Here is a 4,225-nt window from a genome sequence, read left to right as displayed (position 1 = left end):
ACCTTGAGGTGCTGATACAAGGTGGGGTACAAAGTGGTGAGGAGGAGTTCCTGTGGAAGATGGGGTGCAGAGCAAGGCGAGGTGCAACTGCAAAGTGAGGCTGGAGCAGAAAAGGGGAACACGGAGCGGTGGGTACTAATGGAAGAAGGAGTGCAGGGCAAAGGGGGTGTATGGAGGAGGAGGATGTGATGCAAGGAGGGGAGGAAGGTACAACATAAGGTGGGTGCTCCTGCAAAGGGGGTACAGCACAAAGGGGATCAGAGAAGCAGGAGGGTGCTCAGGCAAGGTGAGATGCAACTGGAAAGTGGGTGCACAGAGGAGAGGCAAGCAGTGGGTGAGGGTGCAAGCCTCAGAGGGCGACGCAGTGCAAGGTGGGGTACAGGGAGACAAGGGGGTGCAACACAAAGCGGATGTGCATGGAGGCAGAAGCTGCTGATGCAAGGCTGGATGAAACAAGGCCCTGGGGGGAATTACAAGGAGGTAATTCCAGGCATGGAGATGAGTGGGGTGCAAGGAGCCAAAGGAACCCTAAAGAAAGGGAGGAAAATGGGATCTGCAGGATGTGTGGACTGGCCTTGTGGGTGCTGGCTGCTGGGAGGGTGCACTGGGGTGACACCATGCCCAGCAGTGTGGGCCTGGCAAGGAGATGGTGGGTGCATGGCGCAGGTACCCTGGGCCACTGGGGAGAAGCGAAGCCACCGTGTTTGCTGCTTCGAGAGGGCCAGCCATGGGCTGCAGAGCCTCAACACAGAGGGGAGAGCTCTGGGTGGTGGGAGGTGCAAAGGGATGACTTCCAGGGGCATAGGCATGGTGCTTGTTGGTACCGCTGTGCCCTTCGTCCCAGTCACCGGCGAAGTGTGAGTCACCAGGAAATCTGATGAGGCTCCAATAAAATCACTGGAGTAGGGAGGGGGGGGTTTGCTCACACTGTGCAGCAGGGATCAGCCACCCTCATTTCTTGGCTCTGCTCCATCCTCACGTGTGTGACCAGAGCGATCAAAACCAGTTCTGAACTGACTGATCTGCTCAACTTGAGGGGCAAAGGACCCTTTTGGTAAAGATGCAGCCCTTAATCCGTGGGGGCACAGGGTGCGGGGAGGACATGAGCCCTTGACATGCCACATTGCAGATAAAACTGGAACTTTGGAGGTTACACTTGCTGGTTTGCAGCAGCTATGTTATTGGTTTAAGATGGTATCACCTCCTAAAGCACGGGTGGTTGGACTGGGCCAGGGGAGGGCTGCAGGGAACATGGCCCCTTGCCTCCCCTGCTACAGGCAAGGGGCACAGCAGCCTTGCTGCTTGGTGGAAATCATCCACCGTCGTGAGCCATCCATTAAAGCAAGTCATCAGGCTGAGCAGAGAGCAGGTAGGTGTGTCAGTTCCTCTCTTGGTTATGTTCTGCACACTCAAATTGAGCTGGTTTAGCAATCAAGTAAGAAATCCTGAGTGTTTCTGGCTTTGAAACAGCTTAGTCATATCTGGGTGAGAAGCTGATCCTGGCTGACGGCTTCAGCTGAAGCAGGACCATGCTGTGGGAGATGCTAAAGACTCAGGAGAAGATGGATACAATGCTCCTGTACCTAACAGTGGCCTACAGGAAACCTGGAGAGGGGCTTTGGACAAGGGCCTGTAGGGAAAGGACAAGGGGGAATGGCTTTAACCTGCCAGAGGGGAGACTGAGCTGAGCTCTTAGGCAGAAGCTCTTCCCTGTGAGGGTGCTGAGGCGCTGGCACAGGGTGCCCAGAGAAGCTGTGGCTGCCCCATCCCTGGCAGTGTTCAAGGCCAGGTTGGACACAGGGGCTTGGAGCAAGCTGCTCCAGTGGAAGGGGTCCCTGCCCGTGGCAGGGGTTGGAGCTGGAGGAGCTTTAAGGTCTCTTCCAACCCAAACCAGGCTGGCATTTTATGAAATAATCAGGTCAAGTTTTCTTACCTCCTCGTGCCTGGATCAGTTGGCAGCTTTGGTAGGTCTGAGCTGGGCAGGAGCTCACTGCTGGATGTTTGCCAGTGGTGGATGCAGCATCAGATGAATTTCTTGCTCCTTTGATACCATCCGTTCCCAACTCACTTGACTGAGCACTGTCTGTGTTCCTGAGTTAATCCACCAGCACTGCAGCTCTCTGGTGGTGGAAATATCCCCACCAGGATCTTGGGGCTTGAGCTGCCTTGCATCTTTAGTTATTTGTGTCTCCTGTGTTAGGCTCCAGTTACCTCCAGCTTCTCATGGCCCTGCTGAGATTCCCCCTGTGATCCGTGGAAGTTGCACCATCCTCACACTGGGAGGGAGCATAATTAGGATTAAGCTTCTTAGCAAAGGGAGAACAGGATAACTGCATGAATGGGCAGAGGGAGCTTTAAAAACATGCCATCAAGCAAATTACTTAAGTTCTAATCCACCAGAGCTTATCCTGTTGTATCTTGGGGTGCAAAACCAGACACTGTTCATACCTGAGTTTGGAATTGCTTTCCTTGGCTCCTGGAAATACTTCACACCTGTCTCTGAGTGGCTCTGCAGTGGGCCACCTTCTCTAGCTCATACAGTGCTGTTCCTCCAGGCCCACAGCTGTGTTTCCATATAAATCCCACAGAATTCAGCCCTTGTACTGTGAGAATCCTCCAGGAAGCTTTGATATTCTATAGCAGCTTTGGTCAGAGGCTCTAAATATTCTCCAACAGTTAATCATCAGAAGGAGAACATCATGCACATGGCACACAGAGTCAAAGCCATGTCACAGAGACCAAAAGGGAAGTGTTTTCTAGAGTCATGCAACAGATTGGCTCAAAGAAGAATGGACTGCAGACTTTGCTGGCTCCAGGAATGTTTCTATACATTTATAGTCCATTTCTATATGACACCCAGCTCTTTCTTTCTGCATTTATTTGCTAAAGATGAACTCAGCGCCACTACTTCCCTCTCTCTGCTTCCACGTTGCTGTGGTTCCCCCATCCCCATTTTGCCTGTGCAAACTGGGTGCAAGTCTGGCTTTCTCTCTCAGTCAAATGATAGTCTTTTTCTCTGCTCTGCTTCAACAAACAGCACAGCAAAGTGGCAAGTAAAGGCTGTTTACACCCTCCAAGTTCCCTTTGAGCCTGACAGGCAGAACCAGCAGGTACCTCCTTAACTTCAGACACTGTTCTGTCTCTGTTCTGTCTGTCTGTCACCAGCTCAGAAAAGACCAAGCTCCTGTGCCCCAGTTTTCTTTCCATTAGCACGTAAAGCTTCCATGTCAAGGGCATCCGAAGCCTGCCTGATGTTCTGTGGGGAGCTTTAGATTCCCATGAGGACAGCATCTGAGGAAAGAAGATAAACCCTGCTGTAAGGTTGATAGTGATAGATCTCCGTTATTAATTGTTCAATTAAAGAAGTCCAGACAGATGCAGAGGCAATAATTATGGCCCTTATAGAACTTTGACAAGAGCTGAATGAGTTAATGGCTTATGAGAGGCAGACGAATTATTACAGCTAATGGTTGGGCTGTCATTTATGAGCCTGGGGTATATGGAAGTAATGATTCACAGACCGGAATGTGCACCACATAAGGACTACAGAGTCCATGCAATGTCAGCTTGAAGGGGCTTTTTGCTCTTTCCATTAACACAGAGCAGACAAGCAGCAGTTTCCTTCTGTCACGAAGGAGCCATGGAATGAAGCTCTACATTCAACTTCATTCATTACACTTTATTAATAGACTTCGGAATGTTTAATTGTGGAAATAAGTTATATTTAAACTATATTTATTTCACACACCCCGTTTTCGGGGGCGTGCGTTGGGATAACGGGGACTGCTGGAGATGCCACTTGCCTTGGACAAACAACATGGCCACCATCCGTGTCCAGGCGACTGGAATGTCAATGGGAAGGGAAGCCTTGCAAACACTGCCACCCCCTGGCTCTCCTTTACATCCCCCCCACACCCATCTGTGCTGCACCCCACATCCCCGAATTCCATTGCGAAACCCACCGCGAGCGGGCAGGGATCGGCTTTTCCGCACTCTACTGGAGGCCCGGAGCACTGCGGCCTGCCCGCCATCCGCCATAGCTCCTCCTCCGACTACAACTCCCAGCAGGCCCTTCGCGGCGCTGCGCTCCCGCCTCCCCTCCGTGCTGACTGGTTGAGCCCGCAGCGAGGCTTTGTGCCCTTTCCCATTGGCTCCGAAAGCTGTCAGTCACGAGGCGGCCGGCCGCCGGGAGAGCAGGCCGGAGGACGTATTCTCAAACGCGAAT

The 4,225-nt window shown here is 52.2% G+C and overlaps 1 long non-coding RNA gene across 1 annotated transcript; it reads right to left on the bottom strand.

Annotated features, from left to right (window-relative positions):
- Positions 1–1,749: 1,749 nt before the first annotated feature.
- Positions 1,750–4,037, bottom strand: LOC308228903. The gene is made up of 3 exons (XR_013958283.1): positions 3,963–4,037; positions 3,115–3,291; positions 1,750–2,276 (listed from the first exon to the last, which is right to left on the bottom strand). It is a non-coding gene; the product is annotated as an uncharacterized lncRNA (long non-coding RNA).
- Positions 4,038–4,225: the final 188 nt, after the last annotated feature.

This window comes from Psittacula echo, assembly GCF_963264785.1.
Source record: "Psittacula echo genome assembly, chromosome: 21".
Classification (NCBI taxonomy): Eukaryota; Metazoa; Chordata; class Aves; order Psittaciformes; family Psittacidae; genus Psittacula; species Psittacula echo.
The sequence above is the reverse complement of the archived record's forward strand: the minus strand, read 5'-3'. Positions and strand labels throughout refer to the sequence as shown.